At 41.1% G+C, this 20,320-nt stretch overlaps 1 protein-coding gene across 1 annotated transcript in view; it reads left to right on the top strand.

Annotated features, from left to right (window-relative positions):
• The first annotated feature begins 356 nt into the window (after window positions 1-356).
• Window positions 357-20,320, top strand: part of FZD6 (frizzled class receptor 6) — a 76,423-nt gene continuing 56,459 nt past the window's right edge. The window contains exon 1 of the mRNA XM_079901727.1: window positions 357-454. The gene's annotated coding sequence lies outside the window, so the exon portion shown is untranslated. The remainder of the gene's footprint in view (window positions 455-20,320) is intronic.

Genomic DNA, 20,320 nt, shown 5'->3' with positions numbered 1-20,320 from the left:
TCCTTCCTCTTTGTTCTAGAATAGGAAGATGAAGGCCTGGGCTAGCTGGGTCCCCCAGGAGAAAGGGCAGCACTGTGTCTTATAGAAAGGGATGAAATGGAATAGAATTAGTTTCTAGTGGGAAAAAAATTTAGCAGGTGGAAAGAATGATGATTGCTTAGCACTGACGGTTTGCAATACGGCTGCACATTGGAATCACCTGGGAAGCTTTAACGACTATTCAGGCCTGTTCCCTCCCCCCAGAGATTCTGATTTAATTGGTCTAGGGTGTAACCTGTATATTAAGACGTTTCAAAACTCCCAAGAAGGTTCAAATGCGCATTTAGGATTTAGAACCAGTGCCTTAGCAGATCACAGACAGAATTAGTGTCTCCAAAACTCTCTGAGAGGGTCTTAAATCAGACTCCCCGGGTTTGGATCCTGGTTTCACCGCTGACTAGGTTTATGACCTTGGGTAAGTCATTTAAGCTCTTCATGTTCCTGTTTGCCTGTTTATAAAATGAAGCTAAGAGTATCTCATGGTGTTACTGACCAGGGTTCTTGGCCTCCTTAAACAATAGAAATTGATAAGAGACCAGACAAGAAATTCAGGCAAGGCTTTACTGCTTCAGCAGGGTGGAGCCAGAACAAGTAACAGGTTCCCCTGCTTCCTCCCTGAAGTGGGGGGGGGGGGGGGGGCGGGTAGGTGGTCTCTTAAATGGGGTGAGGATGGGGGCTGGTTGGTTGGTCGGCAGGAGGGGCAGCTTAGGTGGTCTGCCCACCCCCTCCTTGGTGGTGCTGTGTGCAGGGTGCATACACAGTCCCCTGCTTTTGCTCCCAGCTCCTCAGAAGTGGTAGTCAAGTCTTTGGTCTTTTTGTATCTTGTTGTTCATAATTTGTCCCAACTGAGCATGCACACAGTTATTTTTAGTCCTTTATAGTTTCTCTGTATTTTGTTGCTCCAGCAGATGTTTGTTCAGGTGCAAGCACTGCAGCAAATGGTCCCAGGTCCCAGCCTGTCTCAGTGATAGCAGGAGGATTTAGTAAGGATGTATTGATACATGTAAAGCTCTTAGCACAGTGCCCAGCATATGAGGATAAACACAAGGTTGTTTATTATTGTTGAACTGTTATCCAGCCCTGAAAATTCCAGGACATGGGCAAGGCCTGACATATAAAATTCAGCTCTTAAAGGTAAATGTACCAGAGAGCTGGCTCCTTACTTAAGTACTTTGTTTCTTCTCATGCACCATAAATGTACCTTTTTCCCAAGTAAATACTTCTTTTTTATTTTTTTTATTTTTGGCTGTGTTGGGTCTTCGTTTCTGTGCGGGGGCTTTCTCTAGTTGTGGCAAGCGGGGGCCACTCTTCATGATGCGCGGTGCACGGGCCTCTCACTGTCGTGGCCTCTCGTTGCGGAGCACAGGCTCCAGACGCGCAGGCTCAGTAGTTGTGGCTCACGGACCTAGTTGCGCCGCGGCATGTGGGATCTTCCCCGACCAGGGCTCGAACCCGTGTCCCCTGCACTGGCAGGCAGATTCTCAACCACTGCGCCACCAGGGAAGCCCAAGATAAGTACTTCTTATCCAATACAAAATGTACCTTGGGCATCATGAGATGAAGACAGCAACCGTCTTCAAGAAATCTTTCCAAGGAGCCTGTGCTTTACTCTGGGCAGAAGAACTGACCCAGGATAATGCAGAGGAAGAAAGCTTGCTTAGTTTTGGGTTCTGGAAACTTTATGCTGTCCCTTTAAACTTGTCTGAGCTTTCATTGGTAAGTTCTCCGGAGGGTAGTCGTCCCCAGATTGGTAACTAGCAAGTGAGACATGATTTTAGATGTAAAGGAATACCGTGTGAGGAGTGGTACAGCCATGGATTTGGGGTTTCCACAGTTTTCCTTGGCACTAATAATGTCCAGCCGCTGGCATCAAATATGCGATGCTGTTCTCTAGGAAGACAGAATGCCCCATTCCAGCATATTGGAAAAGCTGGCAACACCCCTGCAGATCCTGTGCAGACCTGTTTGGTTCTGTCCTTAAGACATCCCAGCTTTCTCCCTGGCTGTCACAACCAGGAAAGATTCAACTAAATATGTATATTCAAATATATCACTTGAACGAGCACAGAAAATTAATCCTTTAAAAGAAAAGATCCTTCTAAAACAGCTTTGAGAACTCTAAAAGAAGAATAGGGACAGTTCACCTACTACTTCTTGAGCAAAATCAAGGCTAACTTTTTTTTTTTGGAATTTTATTTTTTTATACAGCAGGTTCTTATTAGTTATCGATTTTATACATATTAGCGAATATATGTCAATCCCAATCTCCCAGTTCATCACACCATCACCACCACCACCACCACCACTGCTTTTCCCCCTTGGTGTCCATACATTTGTTCTCTACATCTGGGTCTCTATTTCTGCCCTGCAAACCGGTTCATCTGTACCATTTTTCTAGATTCCACATATATGCGTTAATATACATAGTTGTTTTTCTCTTTCTGACTTACTTCACTCTGTATGACAGTCTCTAGGTCCATCCACATCTCTACAAATGACCCAATTTCGTTCCTTTTTATGGCTAATATTCCATTCTATATATGTACCAAATCTTTTTTATACATTTGTCTGTCGATGGGCATTTAGGTTGCTTCCACAACCTGGCTATTGTAAATAGTGCTGCAATTAATATTGGGGTGCATGTGTCTTTTGGAATTATGGTTTTCTTTGGGTATATGCCCAGTAGTGGGATTGCTGGGTCATATGGTAATTCTATTTTTAGTTTTTTAAGGAACCTCCACACTGTTCTCCATAGCAGCTGTATCAATTTACATTCCCACCAACAGTGCAAGAGGGTTCCCTTTTCTCTACACCCTCTCCAGCATTTATTGTTTGTAGATTTTCTGATGATGCCCATTCTAACCAGTGTGAGGTGATACTTCACTGCAGTTTTGATTTGATTTTCTCTAATAATTAGTGATGTTGAGAAGCTTTTCATGTGCCTCTTGGCCATCTGTGTGTCTTCTTTGCAGAAATGTCTATTTAGATCTGCCCATTTTTGGATTGTGTTGTTTGTTTTTTTAATATTGAGCTACATGGGCTGTTTATATATTTTGGAGATTAATCCTTTGTCCATTGATTCGTTTGCAAATATTTTCTCCCATTCTGAGGGTTGTCTTTTCGTCTGGTTTATGGTTTCCTTTGCCGTGCAAAGGCTTTTAAGTTTCATTAGTTCCCATTTGTTTATTTTTGTTTTTATTTCCATTACTCTAGGAGGTGGGTCAAAAAAGATCTTGCTGTGGTTTATGTCAAATAGTGTTCTTCCTATGTTTTCCTCAAAGAGTTTTATAGTGTTTGGCGTTAAATTTAGGTCTTTAATCCATTTTGAGTTTATTTTTGTGTATGGTGTTAGGGAGTGTTCTAATTTCATTCTTTTACATGTAGCTGTCCAGTTTTCCCAGCACCACTTATTGAAGAGACTGTCTTTTCTCCATTGTATATCCTTGCCTCCTTTGTCATAGATTAGTTGACCATAGGTGCGTGGGTTTATCTCTGGGCTTTCTATCTTATTCCATTGATCTATGTTTCTGTTTTTTGTGCCAGTATCATATTGTCTTGATTACTGTAGCTTTGTAGTATAGTCTGAAGTCAGGGAGTCTGATTCCTCCAGCTCCATTGTTTTCCCTCAAGATTGCTTTGGCTATTCGGGGTCTTTTGTGTCTCCATACAAATTTTAAGACATTTTGTTCTAGTTCTGTAAAAAATACCATTGGTAATTTGATAGGGATTGCACTGGATCTGTAGATTGCTTTGGGTAGTATACTCATTTTCACAATATTGATTCTTCCAAACCAACAACATGGTATATCTCTCAATCTGTTTGTGTCAGCTTTGATTTCTTTCATCAGTGTCTTATAGTTTTCTGAATACAGGTCTTTTACCTCCTTTGGTTGGTTTATTCCTAGGTATTCTTTTTGTTCCAGTGGTGAATGGGATTGTTTCCTTAATATCTCTTTCTGACTTTTGTTGTTAGTGTATAGGAATGCAAGAGATTTCTGTACATTAATTTTGTATCCTGTAGCTTTACCAGATTCACTGCTTAGCTTTAGTAGTTTTCTGGTGCTATTTTTAGGATTATCTATTGTATAGTATCATGTCATCTGCAATCAGTGACAGTATTACTTCTTCTTTTCCAATTTGTATTCCTTTTATTTCTTTTTCTTGTCTGATTGCTGTGGCTAGGACTTCCAAAACTATGTTGAATAATAGTGGCAAGAGTGGACATCCTTGTTTCATTGCTGATCTTAGAGGAAATGGTTTCAGTTTTTCACCATTGAGAATGATGTTTTCTGTGGGTTTGTCATATATGGCCTGTATTATGTTGAGGTACGTTCCCTCTATGCCCACTTTCTGGAGAGTTTTTATCATAACTGGGTGTTGGATTTTGTCAAAAGCTTTTTCTGCATCTATTGAGACGATTATATGGTTTTTATTCTTCAGTTAATATGGTGTATCCCGTTGATTGATTTACATATACTGAAGAATCCTTGCATCCCTGGGATAAATCCCACTTGATCATGGTGTATGATCCTTTTAATGTGTTGTTGGATTCTGCTTGCTAGTATTTTGTTGAGGATTTTTGCATCTATATTCATCAGTGATACTGGTCTGTAATTTTCTATTTTTGTAGTATCTTTGTCTGGTTTTGGTATCAGGGTGATGGTAGCCTCGTAGAATGTGTTTGGGAGTGTTCCTTCCTCTGCAGTTTTTTTGGAAGAGTTTGAGAAGGATGGGTGTTAGTTCTTCTCTAAATCTTTGATAGCATTCACCTGTGAAGCCATCTGGTCCCGGACTTTTGTTTGTTGGAAGATTTTTAATCACAGTTTCAATTTCATTCCTTGTGATTGCTCTGTTCATGTTTTCTATTTCTTCCTGGTTCAGTCTTGGAAGGTTATACCTTTGTAAGAATTTTTCCATTTCTTCCAGGTTGTACATTTTGTTGGCATAGAGCTGCTTGTAGTAGTCTCTTATGATGCTTTGTATGTCTGCAGTGTCCATTGTAACTTCTCCTTTTTCATTTCTAATTTTATTGACTTGAGTCCTCTCCCTCTTTTTCTTGATGAGTCTGGCTAAAGGTTTATAAATTTTGTTTATCTTCTCAAAGAACCCGCTTTTAGTTTTATCAATCTTTGCTATTATTTTCTTTGTTTCTATTTCATTTATTTCTGCTCTGATCGTTACGATTTCTTTCCTTCTACTAACTTTAGGTTTTGTTTGTTCTTCTTTCTCAAGTTCCTTTAGGTGTAAGGTTAGATTGTTTATTTGAGATTTTTCTTGTTTCTTGAGGTAGGATTGTATTGCTATAAACTTCCCTCTGAGAACTGTTTTGCTGCAACCCATAGGTTTTGGATCATCGTATTTTCATTGTCATTTGTCTCTAGGTATGTTTTTATTTCCTCTTTGATTTCTTCAGTGATCTCTTGGTTATTCAGTAACGTATTGTTTAGCCTCCACGTGTTTGTGTTTTTTACGTTTTTTTTCCCTGTAATTCATTTCTAATCTCATAGCACTGTGGTCAGAAAAGATGCTTGATATGATTTCAGTTTTCTTAAATCTACTGAGGATTGATTTGTGACCCAAGATTTCCAGGATGTGATCTATCCTGGAAAATGTTCCATGTGCACTCGGGAAGAAAGTGTAATCTGCTGTTTTCGGATGGAATGTCCTATAAATATCAATTAACTCTATCTGGTCTATTGGGTCATTTGAGCTTATATTTCCTTATTAATTTTCTGTCTGGATAATCTGTCCATTGGTGTATGTGGGGAGTTAAAGTCCCCCACTATTACTGTGTTACTGTCGATTTCCTCTTTTATACCTGTTAGCATTTGCCTTATGTATTGAGGTGCTCCTATGTTGCATGCGTATATATTTATAATTGTTATGTCTTCTTCTTGGATTGATCCCTTGATCATTATGTAGTGTCCTTCCTTGTGTCTTGTAACATTCTTTATTTTAAAGTCTATTTTATCTGAAATGAGTATTGCTACTCCAGGTTTCTTTTGATTTCCATTTGCATGGAATATCTTTCTCCATCCCCTCACTTTCAGTCTGTATGTGTCCCTAGGTCTGAAGTGGGTCTCTTGTAGACAGCATATATACAGGTCTTATTTTTGTATCCATTCAGTGAGCCTGTGTCTTTTGGTTGGAGCATTTAATCCATTAACATTTAAGGTGATTATTGATATGTATGTTCCTATTACCATTTTCTTAATTGTTTGGGGTTTGCTTTTGTAGGTCCTTTTCTTCTCTTGTGTTTCCCACTTAGAGAAGTTCCTTTAGCATTTGTTGTAGAGCTGGTTTGGTGATGCTGAATTCCCTTAGATTTTGTTTGTCTGTAAAGCTTTTGATTTCTCCATCGAATCTGAATGAGATCCTTTCTGGGTTGAGTAATCTTGGTTGTAGGTTCTTCCCTTTCATCACTTTAAATATATCATGCCACTCCCTTCTGGCTTGTAGAGTTTCTGCTGAGAAATCAGCAGAAATCTGCTGTTAACCTTATGGGAGTTCCCTTGTATGTTATTTGTCATTTTTTCCTTGTTGCTTTTAATCATTTGTCTTTGTCTTTAATTATTGTCAATTTGATTACTATGTGTCTTGGCATGTTTATCCTTGGGTTTGTCCTGCCTGAACTCTCTGCACTTCCTGGACTTGGGTGGCTATTTCCTTTCGCATGTTAGGGAAGTTTTCAGCTCTAGTCTCTTCAAATATTTTCTCCGGTCCTTTCTCTCTCTCTTCTCCTTCTGGGACTCCTGTAATGCGAATTTTGGTGTGTTTAATGTTTAACCCAGAGGTCTCTTAGGCTGTCTTCATTTCTTCTCATTCTTTTTTCTTTAGTCTGTTCTGTGGCAGTGAATTCCACCATTCTGTCTTCCAGCTCACTTATCCATTCTTCTGCCTCAGTTATTCTGCTATTGATTCCTTCTAGTGTATTTTTCATTTCAGTTATTGTATTGTTCATCTCTGTTTGTTCTTTAATTCTTCTAGGTGTTTGTTCTTTAATTCTTCTAGGTCTTTATTAAACATTTCTTGCATCTTCTCGATCTTTGCCTCCATTCTTTTTCTGAGGTCCTGGATCATCTTCACTCCCATTATTCTGAATTCTTTTTATGGAAGGTTGCCTATCTCCACTTCATTTAGTTGTTTTTCTGGGATTTTTATCTTGTTCCTTCACCGGGTACATAGTCCTCTGCCTTTCATTTTGTCTCAAGGTTAAAACATGGGAATGCCTCTGGACAAAGCAGATAGAGTGGGTGAAACTCTGGTAACCCTACATTTACTATTCAAGCCTTGATCACATTTAACAGCCTCAGGTCAAGGGCCTGGGAGACAGACAGACCCAGGCTGAGCTCCAGGCTGGGCTGCTTGTCGTTGTAAGCAGCACAGTGGGTAGCACAGCTCCTGGGACATGATTACAATATGGCGTTCCTTTAAAATGTATCCTAAATGGGAAGGTTTTCTCCTGCCACTTCCAGCAGTCCTAAGACTTTTGTGAGCACTCTTAGGTAAGAGAAAAGCCTATAGTCACTGAAGATTGTAAAGTTGGTCTCAATTCAGAAATCAGAATGGCAAGTCCTACAAAGGTATCAACAAGTCAGTCTGCACTCAGAGATTTCTCCTCACCTTCCCCCTTGCTAGGGCCTGCAGGAAGTGGCCAACCTGCTGTAGGGGAGGGGTTCTGATCAGCTCACATCACTTCCCTGCTCACTCCCCTATTTCAGAATTTGCCAAATAATAAGGGGAAAGGAATCGAGAGTTCTTGACAGTTAAAAGCTTGCTTTAGTTGTCAGGGTCTTCTGACACTGTAAATTCTTATTTGTTTCCTTGTTGTTGTTCTTGCCTGAAAACTTTTCTGTGTCCTCATAAACTCCCTTGCTGGGCCTCTCTAACTGCCACTCCTGTGCTGGGGGCTGTGTGACTGCTGTTCCCCACTCTGCCTCTGGTTCCAGGGGTCCACTCCATAGACTCCCTCTGTTGCAGCCCATCACCCTCCCAAGCTGTCCTCTTGAGCAGGAGTCCAAAGGGCTCCAGGCCAGCTCTCGCTCCCCAGGCAGAATCTGTCCTGGTACAGGATGTGTGGTCAGAGCGGGCCTCTCTACTGACGGAACGTTTGAGCTGATATCAGAGTGACAAGAGGGAGCCAGCTGCATGGAGATCAGGGCAGAGAGGAGTCCAGGCAAAGTCAAGGACACGTGCAAAGGCTCTGAGTGTGGTTGAGGATTGGGAAAGGCCAGGGTGGCTTGAGCTGAGGGAGGGAGGTGAGATGGGACAGCAAGGCCGAGGCTGGGTTGGCAAAGCCTCATGGGCTGTAGCAAGGAATTGGTGGGGTGTGTGTGTGTTATTTTTTAAAGGTCCCTCTGGTTACTGATTTGAGAAGTAGATGGATTTGGATACACTTTAGAGGTTAAGCCCTCAAATTTTGATTTTGGGCCTAGAATTGGGCCAGAGAACAAGTGAGGAAATCAAAGATGATTCTTAGATTTGGGGTTAGAGCAATTGACTGGTTGATGGTATCATTTATTGAGAAAGAGAAGATAGAGGGAAGAACAGGCTTGGGAGAGAAATGAAGAGTTTGTTTGGGGACTGAAGTGTTCAATGCTCATTAGACATCGAGTTGATATTGTCAGAAAGGCAGCTGGATGTTCAAGTCTGTGGCTTGAGGGTAGGAGAGCATGGTCAGGCCTGGAGATACAAATTTTGGAGTAATCGGCTCCAACGTGTGGGGTTTTTTTTCACACCACCAAACAGTTCTCCCATGCCAGCTGGGTGTCCTACAATTCAACTCAATTCTGACACTATCTACTTGGAGATAGTGTCTTCACCACTTCAGAGGCCAACCGGAAGTCCAGGTTGTCACCTGTGCTTCTAACAGATCTGCTGTAGATCAGAGGTTACCAACACCCCCTCCTTGGGTTCAATTAATTTGCTAGAACAGCTCACAGAACTCAGAGAAACATTTTACTTACTGGATTACTGGTTTATTATAAAAGGATATAATTCAGGAACAGCCAGATTGAAGAGATGTATAGGGCAAGGTAAGGGGAAAGGGTTTGGAGTTTCCACGCCCTCTACAAGCTTGCTGCTCCCCCCAAACCTCCATGTGTTCACCTACCCAGAAGCTCTCTGTAACCCCATCCTTTGGGTTTTTATGGAAGCTTCATCACACAGGCATGATTGATTAAAATCATTGGCCATTGGTGATTGAACTCAATCTCCAGCCCCTCTCTCTTCACAGTAGATCTAGGGGTGAGACTGAAAGCCCCTCCCTCTAATCACATGGTTGTTTCCTCTGGCAACCAGCTCCCATCCTTAGGAGTGGTCCATGTCATCTCATTATCATAAAAAAAGACAGCTTCATTGCTCTCATCACTTAGGAAATTTTGAGGGTTTTATGGAGCTCTGGGCCAGGAATGGGGATGAAGATCAAATATGTATTTATTGTTATAGATCACAATATTGTGTTGGCAATACGTGGCATTTAAACTGGATAAGCTCACCTTGGGAGATAATCTGCAAAGATAAGCCCTTCCCCTTATTTTTTTTTTTTTATATTTATTCACTTAACCAAAGTGACAGTAAACGATTTCAAAGGCAAGTGCAGAAAGTCACTGGTAAAGAAACTTCACAATCTGTTATTAAAAGCAAATTAACATTTCAAAGAAAACTTAGAGAAAAAATCAGATTCTAGTTTTATACCTTTTCACACTTAATATTAAAATTCACTTATTTAATCAAATTCAATCTAATCTGACAGTCTTTTTTTTCTTTTTTTTTTGGCTGCATTGGTTCTTCGTTTCGTGCTGGCTTTCTCTAGTTGTGGTGAGCGGGGGATACTCTTCATTGCTGTGTGTGGGCTTCTCATTGCAGTGGCTTCTCGTTGCAGAGCACGGACTTCAGTAGTTGTGGCATGCGGGCTCAGTAGTTGTGGCTCGCAGGCTCTAGAGCACAGGCTCAGTAGTTGTGGTGCACGGCCTTAGTTGCTCTGCAGGATGTGGGATCTTCCCAGACCAAGGATTGAACCTGTGTCCCCTGCATTGGCAGGCGGATTCTTAACCACTGCACCACCAGGGAAGTCCCTTCCCCTCATTTTAGTTTCATAGAAAACTATGCTCAGCAAAGCTTTGTTCCAAATTTTCACAGCTAATCAACAACAGAATCAGGATTAGAATCCAAGTGTAATTCCTGGATTGGGTGACACTGAAGGATTCCAGGATGTGGGACTTTCAATGCTAGAACCATGATAGTCCCAGGCAGCCCAGGACAAGTTGATCACCTTATTCCTAGACCAATGATCTAGACATTTTCTTCTTTGGTGACAGGAGCTGAGGGAAGTGATTACAGTCGGTGATTTGTTTATTATTGTCTTCAAAGGAAGATTGTTTTCATCCTGCTCAATTTTTTTATGTTAATGAAGTATTATGTTCATTTTGAAGGAGATTTAGCTTCTCCTGAGAGGAAATTAGGGAGCAGGAATGATCAGAGCAGGAAAGAGAATCTTTCTGATGGTACCACCTGATAAACCCTCCAGACAATGTTGAAATCTAAGCTGGTGAGAGAGGGCAGGAGAGAATAAAGTTCGCCAAGCAGAGCTCAGCCTCTCCCCCAACTAAGTTTCTCCTCCCGACCAGCTACTCCTTTTGACTCTTCTGCTTATATTGCTGTCACATCTTTCCTCTCCCATCCTTTTGTCTTTTTTTTTTTTTTTTTTTTTTTGATCTGAGAGTCAAACATGGGTGATTCTGGGTCAGATCTTTTTCCTCTCAGCACCGAAGAATGAGGAGCCAGCCTAGCACAGGGGATGACTCATCGTTGCATTGCTTTCCCTCCCCCTTTTTAAAGGATATAGTCATTAGATACTACGATGAAGAAAAATCACGTAGATGAAGGGAACATGGGTTATTTAGTCCAGACTATGTCTCTCAGAGGAGCAATGTTCATTTCATGAGAAATAAATCCCTGATTTGTATTTTTTAAGACAAAGAGGTTAAAATTGTCTTATGAAAGCTATGCACATAAAAGTATATATTTTATGTCATAGAGTACGGTCTAAGGGCTTGGGCTCAGGAGGAGGATGGAGGTCTATTCAAATCCCAGCTCCCCAGTTACCAGTTACGTTGCTATCATGCTAAGCCTGTTTCTGCCTCCATGGGATGAGAATAATAATAGTGCAAATCCACATCATACATTTGATGTGAAGATGAAATGCTGGTGCTGGAAACTCCAAGTGAGCCATTGATGTTAAAAATATGAGAAAAATTGCATATTTAGAATTGATGACATATGGTCTGCAAAGCACTTAGAATAGTGTCTGGCACATAATAGGTGCTGATTAAGCCTCAGCTATGATCAATGTCATCACCCGCTTCCTCCTCATCACCATACTAGCCTGAATTTCATTACCTATGACAATGTTTAGCCCCAAGTTAAGCTATTTTTGTAATACTTTTCTTTCTTTTCCCTCTAATTGCCAATGAATTTCTCCTAATATGTACTATATTTATCCCAATATTTCCCCAAATGGCTCAAAAAAGTGTTAATCAGTTCCCCATGACCGTGAGACAATATTGGATTCACGGTAAATGCTCAATACGTATTTGTTAGTTAATATTTCAAAATATTATCTCTATACACAGTTACTTTATTTTGTGACCCCAAAGTCAGGATTCATCATTATATCCATGGTCTGACAATGGGACAGAACATTTAGAACTGAGACGTCCCCAAATCATCCTGACTACGTACTGTGCTATAGATATTTATTGGACTTGACCAAGCTTTGTCATCAAAATTGCTTCCTAATCAAATTCTGACCTAGGAACCCCATAGCGTGCCTCTATTTAACGATGGATGGGTCTCCTCTCAAGGAGAGTCCTGGTAGGTTCCTTGTTTGTACAATAGGATGCCAGCTTTCCTCCTGCTTGTCTAGTTCCTAGAGTACCTGCTCTCAGACAGCATCTCTACCTGCCAATATTCCAGAGCCTTATAAGAAGAGATAGTGTCAGTCTGATCTTTTGCTTCTAATTAAGCCCCACTGAGAAAAGAGATGGTCCCTGGTCACTGGCTGAAGAATGTGTTCTTCAGTCTTCTCAGAACTCTAATTGCTAGAGTTGTATCACACTGAATCCAAAGCTATATATGAGTATTAATAACTGATGTTTTTTGAGCACTAACTAGTTCCAGGCACTATGTAAGCACTCTATACTCATTATCTCACTTAATTCTCAAAATAATTCTTTGAGGGAGAGTCTCTTATTATTTCCCTATGGCTGACCCTGTGGAATGGCTACTCAAAAGTAATTTACATCCCTTTCCTCTTTCGTGACTGAAATGCTGGTTTGAGAATGAGGGTACAGCAGCCATTTTGCAACCATGAGGCAATAGGCATGAAGACAGAGGCCTTCATGCTAAGGATGTCAAAGCAGAAAGACAGAGTGAACCTGGAGCAAGACAACATTCATTAATAGCTTCATTGGCTCTTGGATGGACCAATCCTGGACTTTTTATATCAGAAAAATAAATCCCCAGTAACTCTGACAGATTTTTTTGTTCCTGTAGCCAAACATATCTCTAATTAATACACTTCATTTTATAAATGGGAAACTAAAACTCAGTGAGTTTGGGTAGCTTTTTCAAAGTCATGCAACCAGTAGGTGTCAGAGACAGGATCTGTACCCAAATCTACCCAACACCAATGCACATGCTCTTAATCACAAAAGCAGCTGCCCTACCCTCGCATCATTGTATTTCTATCAGTTTACCATGGCTCATCCTTTCCAAACTATGTGTCCCAGAACTTGGGGATTATTCTTAGGTGAATCTCAGAAGAAAAGCTTCCGTGGTAAAAGAAGAGCCACTGCACTGTGTAGTCCTTTTTTTTTTTTTTTTTTTTTTGAGAACCACAATGCACATCTACACCTCAAAGCTTGTGAGAAATCCTGCAACAAAGAAATCTGCTTGACTTTGATTAACTCAGTGGTTCCTAAACTTATTTGAGCGTGGAACACATTTTTTTTTAAGTTACACTCATACTGATATTCTCAGAACATTGTTCCCTAGTATATCAATTTGACAGGTCATTCACAGAATTTTAACTGTTATTTTCTCAGCTTTGTTTTAAAGTAAAACAAAATGAGTCACAATTTGCTACTTTGTGAATATTGTTGAGGATTTTGTCCACCATGCAACTTGGGGCCCCTTATAAAGTCCCAGAAGATAAATTTCTCAGGCCTTCCCTGGTGGCACAGTGGTTAAGAATCCACCTGCCGATGCAGGGGACATGGGTTAGAGGCCTGGTCCGGGAAGATCCCACATGCCGCAGAGCAACTAAGCCCGTGCGCCACAACTACTGAGCCTGCGCTCTAGAGCCCTCAAGCCACAACTACTGAAGCCCGCATGCCACAACTACTGAAGCCTGAATGCCTAGAGCCTGTGCTCCGCAACAAGAGAAGCCACCAAAATGAGAAGCCCTTGTGCTGCAATGAAGAGTAACCCCTGGCTCGCCACAACTAGAGAAAGCCCGCGCGCAGCAATGAAGACCCAGTGCAGTCAATAAATAAATAAAAAGATAAATTTCTCTGAGAATTTGGTTCCAGGACAAAATATGCGCCTCGTGAGGAAGTTGTCTGCTTCCTTTTCTCTAATAATGAGAATTATGTGACTTACTGTGCCTTCTCTTTTGCTTTGGCTTTCCGGAAGCTCAAAGACAAATGGGACAATTGCTGGCTCAGATTCCTGGGTTTTATGTGTTTAAGTTTTCTTTGTTCTGATCTTGATTTTCCTTGGTCCCGATTCTGTATTTGAATTTTATTGGTAGTATTGTGTATGCTCTTGTGAGTGGTGTCGTATTCTTTGTGGAATGGGGTGGAGTATAAAATAATTAAACAAAAATCAAGACTGTCCTGAAAAAATGTCACACGGCCTCCTTGTCTACATGGTCGTGCTGCTGGTGCATGATCAAAGAATCAAGTTAATTCATGTAAATTGATACTGTAAAACTTGAAGTTAGGTCGTATAAATATCTAAAAAAGGAAGGGGAGTAGACCTTCAAAGGGGGAGTATAATCTTGGAGATGAAACATAAATATCTTTACTTTTATTTTACTATGTTCTAATACAAACTGAATATTTATTGGAATTAATTCTATTTCTCTAGATTCTAGAGCTATATCAACATCCATTCCATCAACTTAGGTAACCAAATTCATCACAACCTTGCAGAAAAATAAAATTAAGAATGATAGACATGCCCTGTGATACATATCTATTTCAGGAAACTGAATTTAGTTAACCATGGTTGAATAACCATTACTTCCTTAAGAAGGAATAGAATATTTGCTACATTCGTCAACACAGAGGAGCTGCAGTTATTCATGAGGTTGGTGATCTGTGCCACTCATCGAAGGGGCAAACTGACAAGCCCCAGATCAACTGTTAGAGTTAGTTAAGCTGCATGAAACAGAAAACAGAAAAATAAAAACAAAAATGGAAAAGGCATAAATATAGTAAATATAGAAGTTTATTTCTTTCTTATGAAAACAGTCTGGTAGTGTAAAGCTGGTATTGTCATCAGATCCTCAGACTTTCTCTATATTTCAGTTCCCTCCTAGTCCTTGTTCCTTGCAGTTGCAAGATTACCTCCTGGTACAAGATGGTTGCTAGAGCTCCAACCATTATATCCACATCTGAAGAAATAGGAACTAGCGAAAGGCAAAGAGTATCCCTTCCCATTGAGTCAACTCACTTACATGGCCATTTTAGAAGTCCCACACAACACTTAGACTTACATTTCATTTGCCATAATTTAGTCACATGGCCATGCTTAGCTGCAAGGGAGCCTAGAAAATATAATCTTTTGTAGGGCACAAAACTGATCTAAATAAAATCAATACTGTGTTAGGGAAGTAGAAAGGGAGAATGAATATAACGTTGCAAATAGCAATCTCTGCCACATTCCTGAAGAACTCAGGGTGTAAAGTTGAAACCATAAGTATCGAGAATAGGGTTATACAAGAGCAAATTTTTTCACCCCAGATGAGATAAGCATCCTTTGGACTGGGTGATGAGGGGAGGAACAGCCGAGAGAGGCCCATAGGCCTGAAGATGCTTTGAGATTGAGATGAGAGGGATGCAGGGTGAACTTCCTGGACCAACCACCAGAGACCACATGGAGAAGCCAGATGTCCTAGAAATTTCCTGCAGGAATGAGGTACATTTCTATAGATGCCGGCAGGGACAGATGCCTCCCCCTCCTTCAACACTGTGGCTCTGTGAATGCTCCCCGTAATTTATACCTAATCCAGAGAATGGGGGGCGGGGTGGGGAAAACCATGAAGTGACTGCAAAAAAACCACCTGCTTTGAATGAGAAAACTCTGATTTGACGAAGTTTTCTTCAGAAAGGCGAGGATTACAGTCTGCCATCAGGCAGAATGGGGACCTGAGATGAAAATTAAGCTCAGTTATAGGAAAAGGAATGTATATAGCTGAGCGTATGACTTGAGAAAACTTATCTGCAACACACACGTTCTCAGTTTGTCAGATCTCACCCTCGGAAGTCATTCAGCTCAGAATTTTGACACCTTCTTTCTTCAATTGTGTCTGAAAAGGAGTGACAAATGAACGTTTTGCTGTTTCAACTGAAGTTATTTTGAGAGAGCAGAATTTCGCTGTCACGTTGCTTCAGTAATATTGTGCCTCATATCTATGACTCACAAACACCCTCCCCATTCCCTGCCTACAGGCGGCTCCATAGATGGCCTAAGATGTAGTTCCCAAATCTGAGCTGCATCTGAGGTGACCAGTTTGTCCTGGCTTGCCCAGGGCTCTTCAAGTTTTAGCAATACAAGTCCTGTGTCCCCAAAATCCTTTCAGTAGTCCCAGGGAAACCAGGACAGTGGGTCACCCTTGCATCAGAATCACCTGGAGGACTTATTAAGCAAGACTCTTGGGCTACCCCAGAGCTTCTAACTCAGTAGGGATGGGGGTGGAGGCCCAAGATTTTGCATTTGTGGCAAGCTCCCAGGGATCTGGTGCTACAGGTCTATGGACCATGTTGTACTACCTAAGAGATAGGTCAGTTTTTTCCCCAACGTTACCATAATAAAGCAATGATGTTGATCCATATATTTAATCAATGACAAATTCATGGGAAAAGCTTTGACCAAGAGCTTAACTTTTTCTCCTCTTGCTTTACAGCAATTCCTTGGCCAAGTCAGCTCTGAACTAGAGCTCATCCCTGGGGGGCTTAGCCTAGACCCTGCCCCTCCAGCCCTTCCAGAAGTTCTATAAGAACCTAATTTTTTATGGTAGATCCCTTTCTGCTAAAACCAGTGAAAGAGTGTTCTGTTATCTGTAACTAAATCCTGACTGATAAATCCCAGGACATTGGATCACAGGGCTTAAGAAATGGTAAAGGAAGGGGGAAAGGAGTTTGTGCACAACTCAGGGACCAGGAGAGAAAGAAAAGCAGAGATTTCAAATGGGTGCAAAGGCCTGTCTAGGCAAAGATGCCCTTGTACACCTCTGCCATTTACAAGCAAAACACTTATAAATTCAGCTATAGAAAACCATATCAATACATTCCTGAACAATTACTGCAGTCAGCAAAGAAATGACATCCTCCTGCTCTCAGAACAATAAGCCTGGCTCTAACTCTATATACAACAAAAGCAAAATCTGATTCTCTAACAGATGGAAATAAACAGGCTTTAAACTCATGGTGATCTTTCTGTGGTCTAACTAGTCTCCCCCAGTACTATATCTCACCGTAAAAGATTGCAAATCGAAACACTAGACACAGTAAAATCACCTGAGCCTTGTGACGATTGCTAGAACCAGAGACCCAGGTCCTGCTGTACTAAGAGGTTTAAACACAATCTAGAAGAAAGCAGTCTTCAAATTCTCACATATCTTCAAAGAAATCAACTTCAAAACCATTCCTTTTGAACTTTTATTTAAGCCTTAAAAAATTAATTCACTATGTAAGGTAGAAAAGAGATGGCAGACATACTCTCAATTCTAAGGTCACTAATTTGCTAAATCAAGCATGGAGGGAGGAAAGTAAGCCATGAAATCTCAATGTAGTCAGTCCTTGATTTTAACTCAGACATGCCCATTAAATTCTTTAAATTGGATTATGCATGTGTAAGGAACCAGTGTTAGATATTAAAGTTAATATTTCTCCTGATGAAGCAGCACTTCTGCTAAGACTCAGCAAGTTGGTCAGCACCCCAATAGCCCCATCCATCAGCGGTGGCACTGACACACTTGGGGAAGTACCACACTTTTTTCTTTTCTTTTTATTATATTATTTATTTATCTATTTAAAAAATTTATTTTATTTTCCAGCTTTATTGAGATATAATTGACATATAACATTGTGTAAATTTAAGGTGTACAACAGTGATAATTTGATACACGTATATATATTGCAAAATGATTACCACAATAAGGTTAGTTAACACCTCCATCACTTCACATAATTACCATTTTGTGTGGGTGTGGTGAAAACATTTAAGATCTATCCTCATAGCAGCTTTCAAGTATATAATACAATATTGTCAACCATAGGCACCATGCTATACATTAGATCCCGGAAGTACTGTACATTTCACTAGACTGATTCTCATGCCATTGTAGGCACCTTATACGGCCAGCTTTGACTCATTTAAAAAATTCTTTTCTGGGGCTTCCCTGGAGGCGCAGTGGTTGGGAGTCCACCTGCCGATGCAGGGGATGCGGGTTCATGCCCCGGTCAGGGAAGATCCCACATGCCGCGGAGCGGCTGGGCCCGTGAGCCATGGCCGCTGGGCCTATGCGTCCGGAGCCTGTGCTCCGCAATAGGAGAGGCCACAAAGGGGAGAGGCCCGCGTACCACTAAAAAAAAAAATTCTTTTCTGACTTGCAGAAGAAGTGCAATTGACTCTCTTTATGTAAACCTGATTACTATTCTGTAAGGTCCCATTCTTAGGAGACCAAAGAATCAGCATCATCCTTTTTTTACCCTCTCAAAACGTGACTTCTTATCTCAATAGAAACTTTTCACCCACAAGGCTGTATACAAGGTATAAAACAATCATATGTTGCAGTTGCTACATTTTTACTTCTGCTTTTCTCTCCTGCTGCACTTGCAATAAACTTCCCATAATAAATTTATACATTCATTGGAAAGCACTTTATGTACAACAATTCGTCAAGTTATGGGGGAAGAGCAAAAGGGTGGCTGGATATGTAATGACTTGTTTCTACCCTTGCACATCTCTGATCCTTCCTCAACACAGCAGCAGGGGCTTTGCAAAATTTAAAACTGATTGTATCTCTCCCACTTAAAATCTCTCAGTGATTCCCCATTGCACTCAAAATAAAAACAAACTCCTTTCCATGGCCCATAATAGCAGACCTCCTGTCTACAGTTTTTTGTAAGTTCATAAATGTAAAACTCTTGGAACTGTGCTGGCACATAGCAAGTGCCCAGTAAATCTCAGCTATCCTTCCCTTCCCTCCTCACCCTCTTGTTCCTCACTCTTACATGACAAGGCTTTCCTGCTTCTGTCCCTGGCCTCACTCTTCACTCTCAGCCATCTCCTCCCTCCTTCATATGCTGCATCCACACTGCTCATCTTTCAGATACTTGAGCATGTCAAGCTTTTTCCCATTTCAGAACCTTCCCCCAGAATTCTCCCTCCCTTTCTTCCAGGTGGTTCCTCCTAGTCTTTTAGGCTTCACTGGCTCCTGCTCAGAAAAGCTTCTTTGTCTGCTTGATCTCAGTTGGCCTCTGTGCTCTTCTCCCAGGGCACCAGGTTCTTTTCTCTCAGCATCCTAATCACAATTTGTAATTGACACTTGTTTTACATCTTTAGTGTCCCTCTTTCCCATTAGCCTTTAAACTCTGTTGGGAAAGGGGACATCTGCTTTGTTCACCACTTATACTTGGCATATAATACCTGGGACATAGAGAAAACTCAATATTGAAGGAGAAAAAGAAAAATAGTGTAAAACAACTTGAAATATTTATTAAACCTCTGCTACTTGGCTAGGCGTTCTGAACACTTGGCATGTGCTAGCTCATCTCATCTTTCGAATGTCCATGAGGTAGATAATTACCTCCATTTTACATTTGTAGAAAGTGAGACTCAAAGAGTTTATAAAAGCCACATAAGGACTAAGTTTCAGAGTTAGGAATTGAACCGAGGTCTGTCTGGCTCCAAATTGCTTTGAGTAACAAGGCGGAGAGGGTGTGTAAGATTACGCAACATGATAAACAGCTGGTTCTACCTCATTTATGGCACCGTAAAGTCTTCCTGAGTGAGTGGTTTAGTTCTCCTGGAATTTGTAACACCAGTGAGACAATTTGCTGAACTGTGATGAGCTTTGCCTTGAGTATGTGCTTTATACTTAAATCAATAAATACTCAGCAATACTCCAGATCTTGGGTATGCACTATGTATTAATTGTGTGACTTCAAAGTACTGAACAGATAGTGCTCCCCTGAGGGCTGTGTTTTCTCTCAGGTGCCTTTAGGCTCTTGGCTTGTTATCGTGTGAAAGGGAAAATGGTCCATTTCCAAAACAATCAGAGGCATCCTCTGCAAAACATGCTCACTGGGAAGAAAGCAACTGAATATTAAAGGGACAAGGGAAAATAATGGGGGAAAATCTGTTGATTCCAAATCAGCAACTGTCAGTCTTAAAGTCAGTAACATCTTGTTATAGATTGAATGTTTGTATCAGCCCCAAATTCATATGTTGAAGCCCTAACCCCCAATGGGATGGTATTTGGAGATGTGGCCTTTGGGAAGTAAATAAGGTTAAGTGAGTTCACGAGGGTGGGGCCTTCATGATGAGATTAGTGCCCTTGTGACTTATAAAAGGAAACCTGAGAGAGCTCCCTCTCCCTCTCCCTCTCCCTCTCCCTCTCCCTCTCCCCTCCCTCTCCCCCTCCCCCTCCCCCTCCCCTTCCTCTCCCTCTCCCTCTCCCTCTCCCTCTCCCTCTCCCTCTCCAAGCACATGGACTGAGAAAAGGCCATGTGAACACACAGTGAGAAGGTGGCTGTCTGCAAGCCGGGAAGACAGTTCTAACAAGAAGCTGAATCAGCCAGCACCTTGATATTGGACTTCCCAGCCTCCAGACTGTGAGATGTGAACTTTTGTTGTTTAAGCCACCTAGTCTATGGTATTTAGTTATGGCAGCCTGAGATAATACACATCTTAAGTTATGAGTGATTACCCATAGGCTAAAGGCTCTTTGGCTCCTGTTTTATTTCCTATTTTTTCCCAAATAGTGGCA

Source organism: Stenella coeruleoalba (assembly GCF_951394435.1).
Source record: "Stenella coeruleoalba genome assembly, chromosome: 17".
In the NCBI taxonomy this organism is placed as follows: domain Eukaryota; kingdom Metazoa; phylum Chordata; class Mammalia; order Artiodactyla; family Delphinidae; genus Stenella; species Stenella coeruleoalba.
The sequence above is the reverse complement of the archived record's forward strand: the minus strand, read 5'-3'. Positions and strand labels throughout refer to the sequence as shown.